The 6,654-nt window shown below is 36.3% G+C and overlaps 1 long non-coding RNA gene across 1 annotated transcript; it reads left to right on the top strand.

Moving 5' to 3' along the window:
• The first annotated feature begins 2,721 nt into the window (after positions 1-2,721).
• On the top strand, positions 2,722-5,078 carry LOC145766126 (uncharacterized). Its single transcript, XR_014288690.1, has 3 exons — positions 2,722-2,799; positions 3,271-3,457; positions 4,866-5,078. It is a non-coding gene; the product is annotated as an uncharacterized LOC145766126 (long non-coding RNA).
• Positions 5,079-6,654: the final 1,576 nt, after the last annotated feature.

Below are 6,654 nucleotides of genomic sequence, written 5' to 3'. Positions count from 1 at the left end.
CCACCTTGGTGTGGTAAGCCTAATACTGGTAAAGGAGTACGTTGTGTTCAGCTCCAAGTTTGTTACAAAAAAACTAGACATATAACAAAGTGACTTGTTACGCATTCTTCACAAATATGACTAAATAGCGTATAATTCCACACACTGCGTGTCCTACCCCCTGCTTTGGTCCTTCGTACCCCCAAGGGGTACACGTACCCCTGGTTAAGAACCCATGCTTTAAAAGGCTATTTAGTGTTGAAAATTGAAGTCGTGATTTTCTAACGAAAAAAAATCAGACTGAGTCCACCATTTTCGTAATGACATCTGATTTTTAAAATTAAGCTATTTATCAAATTTGCTTGAAAAACTAAACGAACTTAACGGGTCTTCCAAGCAGAAAACATCAATGTTTTTACATTGAATTCTAAATTTGAAGCGTTCATCAAAAGTAAGACAAAAATTTTAAACATCTCCTTGAAAATGCTTCAAAATGAACACTAGGTTGAAAATGGTCCATTTGAAATGTTCTCATTTACTGAAGACTTTTTGGCTAACAATGATGTAAAATCAAATGTTATTAGACCTTTGGTTGTTAACCATTTGTCGAATCTGTTGAAACAGTTTCAGAAGTATTTTCTACCAAATTACATTGGATCCGAAACCTAATCTATTTATGAAGTTATATAGTTATGAACATACTGAATGTTCTAAGCAAAACAGCCATTACAATGAACATCAACCGAAGTATACTAATTGAAATTACTATAGCAAGTAACCAAAATTAATAGATCGAACACTGGAACACTGGTACTACATGGTACTACTGTTATTAATATCAATTCAATATGATTTCAGTGATTATAACACAATGTAATAAAGTAGCGTATCCAATAGTTAGCGACGACATTTTTAAAGTACATGTTAACACGAAAAGAAAATAAATTTATCAGAAATATCAGTTAATTTACTAGATTTAACACAAGCAATTTGACCAATGTTAAACGATTTCAACTATTGTTACCTTAACACAGTAATCTATTTACAACGCAAAAACAAAGTACCGAGTTCTGATTTGAAGTTTAAATTTTCTGGAAATTTATTAATTTTGTGCAAAAAGCTTCACACTTTTGGCTTTGCGTTACAACGAAATAGGCTACCGCTGTAATCAATGCGTTAGTGAATACGTCTGTAGTGAATGCGTTACAGCTGAATACCGCTGTAAAAATAGCATGTCTGCAGATTGCACGAAAGAATGATTTGCAAGCTAGGTAAGCAGCTGTCGGGTTCATGGGTTGTTCGCGCTCAAGCTTATCTAAAATTATAATTCCACCTCTCTTTCGGAAATCCGTGACTTTTTGACTTTAGACTCAACTTTGCAAGTTGCAAGCTGATACAGCGGAATACCATTTTGTGTAGAAAAGCTTCACACTTTTTGGCTTAGCGTTGAAGCGGAATATCTACCATTCTCTGATTCAGCAGTAGGGCTAACCGCACTCCTGCTGTTTGTATCGACGCACTTGTGTGGAAATTTTTAGCCGCGAAAACTGAAGTAAATGCTAAGCACTAGTTGGGAGGATCTTCTCACCAACGATTTAATTACAATGATCAGCTAAAGGCTTCCTCAACCAAGCAAACATTGATGTAGAATCGTGGAAACAACTTGCCAGTGACATGTCATTATGGAGGAAAAAAACTAGTAAAAGAACGGAATTTTTCGAAAAAAAAACAGCATACAAAAAGCTCAGGAAAAACAAAACATTAGAAAAGACAAGCTAAAAAGACGACGTTAATTCTCCGCCCTCAATACAATGTGATTATGCCCACGTCTTTTCCAAATTAGACTATGGGATTGCAAAGCCACATCCGCTGCTAGCATTAACAAATATTTGCTTTGTAGCAAAAAGCGGTCGTATCCATCACACTGAAGAAATGTGTTTTGTTTTTAGTTTCTTTTCCAGTAAGCTACGTGTAAATTGTAAAATGTAAAGTGGTAGGCTTCGAGTATGGTTAGGTTGTTTTTAGTTTTCATTCGAATTAAACCATTCCATAAATATCACAAATGTATATTTCGCACTGCTTATCATTTTTACCATGAAGGGTCGCGGAAAATTTTAGGAGATTGAAAGGGGTCGCGAGCAAAAAAGTTTGGGAAGCCCTGATCTAAGCAACAAAGATAAAAAGAAGCAGACCTGCGACCCTTAGACTAGGGAAGAAAGTATTTACAAAGAAAATAATATACATTTATTATAACGATTTCCCCATGGGACATGCACGACTTGAAGAATGATGTTGCAAATAATTTTTCATTTGTAAAATGACGATCAGCAATCACAAACACAAGCGAGATTCACAACAACGATCGTTACTTTTACTTCGATACTGCAGGCACAATTGTTGGGAAAACCCGATTATGACGTCACTACTTAAACTTTGACGGGGCAATATGACGCAATAAGAACAAAGCTTTAGAATTCGGCGATGCGTTACATCAACGTGAGGAGATGCAAGTTAGCAGAAGAACTTGGTTTGTTTTGATAAAGGAAGACAAATGTCATGAGTTAATCCTTTGCCAAAGGGATTATGACGTCACTCAATTCAGTTGGACTGTCAAGCACAGCGGTTGTCGAAAATACACAATTACGTGGAGAGCCCATAATGCATATGTGAACAGCATGAAGAAAATATTCGCTTCTTGCATCGAAAAAATAAAGAGTCGAATTCAATTGAGATATTACAGAAGTTTATATCAAAGAAGATTTTAGAAATGATCAAAATGAAACTATAGGAATGGCTTACGACAATGTTTATGCAAACCTAGTAAGTGAATGTCTTTTATTCATTGAACTTGAAATAATTGTGTAAAGTCGTTTTGTCACTACGTTTACACAATTTTTGATCAAAGAGAAAGTTATAAAATTCAATGACCAATGAAAAACTTTCATAATATGAAATATTGTCTTGACAAACTTAGTGCCAGTGCTCCTAGATGAGTGCTAAGAAGATATCAGCAAAGTAGCAGAGCTTGTGATGTCCCACAACATGCGTAGGATTTTGCTAAATCTTTGACTTTGCTGTGCTCCGGCAGTGTTTGCCTGACTGCTTGAATGTGCTTGTATTTTTATTTTAGAGTATTTGCAAGTATAGCTTTCGTTGCCGTCAGTTGAATCCCAAAATAAAGTTAAACGTTGGCTGTCATTTGTAACAGACGAGAATTTCTGTAACAAGTGCTGAAGCTTTTTAATATGATAGATGAAACCCCTGTCATTACATTTGATGTACATTTTGCAGGTGGAAAATTTTAGTCAATTTGGTGGAAAAAATGCAAGCGATTGTATCAGTCGATTTATGCCAACTATTATTTATTGAATACAACACAGTTCAAGTCATGTCGAGAACAAAGAAAGGAAAAACATTGTCCGACAATATCTGCAAGTCCAAGCACTTGTTTGAATCTATCTGAAAATGGTTGCAGTTGGTGAGTAGGGATAAATGTTTCTACTACGACTAAATGATTATCTCATAACTATGCCATTTTGCTCTTTTGAGTAATGTATGATGTAACTGTGATGAGTGATGTATAAAAATATCTTAATGGCGTACTCGCATTGATGTGAACAATGAACATAGCTGTTAGTATGGCGGCAGTTATATAGACAGCATTTGGTTTTATAAGTTGTGATAGAAAACATTTCGTTCACTGAAAATTAGTCTTTTTTACGTTAATTCAACATTCAAAAACGTTGATTTAGTGTAGAAACGTCTGACTTTTTAACTGAGTCTTTTTTAATATCTCTTGTTTGTTATGCATAATTGTCTGCAATGTTCAAAGGCGAAATGAAGCAAAGGTGGGACAGCATGCAATCAAAACAAAGACAAGCGTCTGTAATCCCAGGCCATAATTTTATGTGCCAGACATCGCACTGCAAACAACCAATTTTTGCACAGCTGGGCTTCGTTAAAACAGAAGAGCAGACAAAAGGAATAATCACACTTCCTAATAAAGTGTGAAACAAACATTGAGGCAACAACATTTTCGATAGGAAAAACGCAGTTAGTATTGTAATGATAAATCTAAACAACTTATGCAAAATCGTTTGGTCATCCGTCGGCGAATGGCCTTCCAAGGAATAGACGCGGATAAATTATTTTGGCTTGAGAACATAACTAAGCAACGACACAACATTTAACATTGGGAAAGCAAAAACGACATAACAATCGTTCTTGGCTATGCATCTGGTAGTCCTCATTAAGCCTTTAAAAGACCTTACACCTTGAATAAGAAATACTGAAGATTAGACAGAAATATACAGAATAACAAAAAAATTATGGCCTAATCTAAACAATTGAGAAACTGCTTTATCTTGCACATATACGAAATGAGAACTAAAGTTACAGCTTTTAAAAACAACGTTTTGTTTTGTCTGATTGAAGATGAAATTAAAAATGAAATGAAATGCAGATGAAATGATGAAAATAGAATTTTGAATTATTGAACTCTATTGAATAAATATTTTATTAAGCAGATCATAAACAGTCTGTTATTTTTCGTGAGTCGCATTTCGCTGCTGAATGCTTCATTGTCCTGCCATTTTTATACAGGCACGAAACTGTTACATTGCCATTAATTCTACTATAACTTATGTGTTCGTGTGCCATAGAGATGGTAGTGTGCCACAACAACAGAATTCGTTGGCATCATATAACCCAGACAGCAAAATTAGTCACTTTTACAATGATTGAACGTTTGCAGACGTTGAATCAATGTAAAAGTGACGTTTTTTTTGTCTGGAAAGTCTATACCTTTTCAAGTATAATCAGTTTCACCATAGGCCTATAACTCTTATAAGGTTGGATCAATGCTAATGTTATATCTTGTTTTTCAGGATAACAGTTTCAGCTTGACAAAAGTCACAACTCCTTATCCCATTCTCCAGTCAAGCACATCCGCGGGATTTTCTCTATACGTGCGCACTGCACAACCAACTGCTATGCCACATCGAGGAGCCTGAAACCGCACTGCTTCTGCTTTTGTACACATATTGGATGTTTGATATTAACTTTCCCAAAGAAGTTGCCAAAACGTTACAACTTTTACTTTTGCGACATTTCCGTTGCTATTAGCACACTTGTGCAAGCTTTAATAAATCAGTTTTGAATAACAATTTAGTATTGCTGGTGTAAGGCAGTGATTTTCAACCGGTGTTCCGCAAGAAATTTATTAAGGACTAGTGTTCTATGTGGAACACCAGACGAAAATTAAAACCACAACAGCTATGCGTTTGTCCTTCTGCAATTCTTGCCCGAATATCAACTTTGTGCTCATCCAAACACGCCCAGAAATCATATTGAGAAAAAGTGAATAAATTAAAAGTACAACGAAAAAATACAGGAACACGGAATTTTTGCGATAAACAAACGGTTTGAATTATAGAGTGGACATTTCCACCTCAAGTAAAAAGAATAAAAAGGCAAAAATAGGACCATCCTAAAGGGTGGAAATTTGGAAAACCTGAGAGTGCATGCTGCTGAGGTGGAAATTTCCACTTCAGAAGAATGGTGGAAATTTACATCTTTTGTGATGGAAATATCCACCTTATAAGTGTATAGGGTAGGTGGAAGTTTCCACAGTTTAGGGTGGATTTTGCTGGGGGTGGAAATGTCCACCATTGGTCAAGGGTGGAAATATCCACCAATTTTGGTGGAAAGATCCACCCTACAAAGGCATAGGGTGGAAAACAGAGACCACCCTTAGGGGTGGGAATTTATACACCTTTTACTTAACAGTGTAGGAACTATGAAATGAAAAGAATTATCTTTTATTGTGGACAGAACTAGGCTATCCAACAACTCCACTTCACCAGCTCAATCATACAAATGATATTTATTCTACCGTGTGCTATGTTGCAAAGGATTCGCTGGCTGTTGGTAGTTTATTAACAAATGTATCAACAATCTCAAACATATTGCCGATAAGGTTGAAGTTTTATGGAAATATCATCGTATGTCTGATGTGTAGTTGCGGGCATGTGGAACAAATTTTAAAAGGTTATCTCCTACAATAATGAAATTTTGGATAAGTTGGTAGCCTACTTTTGAAAGAAAGTTACACAGTAAACTTAACTGAGCTGTAAACCGGAACGCACCACCTCATCATCTCTACTCAAAGATGCTGTGATCCGTAACGTTGCATTGCAAATGGTCCGAAACGGATTGAATGATTTGTTGAGCTATTTTCAGTGCCTGTATTGTGTGTTTACAATTTTTTATACAATTTCTATATTAACATTGCCAGTTAAAACAAATTCGATTAGCATCATGATCGAAACCAATAGCCTATAGGCTACTGGCCTGTCACGTAGATTTGTCAAGGGGAGGAAGCCGTTATCACCGACTCAACAACGGCTCTGTTCCATGCAACAAACAAACAAGAATGTGTCACAGCTAACAAGATCATCAGCAAACAAGCTCGCACTGCCCAAACATTAGATACTGGTAGGTGTGGGGTAGGCTACTCTCAGCAACCCTGGATGTTCACACTGCGAATCCAACATTCAGGACATTGATCACTTGGTCAAGAAAGGAGTGTTCAACCACCAAATCAGTGGTGGATATGGAACAGCACATCCGATATTTTTAAACACCGGTTGCAACGCACATGAGATGTGCACACCA

This window comes from Aplidium turbinatum, chromosome 3 (genome assembly GCF_918807975.1).
Source record: "Aplidium turbinatum chromosome 3, kaAplTurb1.1, whole genome shotgun sequence".
NCBI classification, from domain to species: Eukaryota; Metazoa; Chordata; class Ascidiacea; order Aplousobranchia; family Polyclinidae; genus Aplidium; species Aplidium turbinatum.
This window is presented reverse-complemented; position numbering and strand designations above follow the sequence as displayed.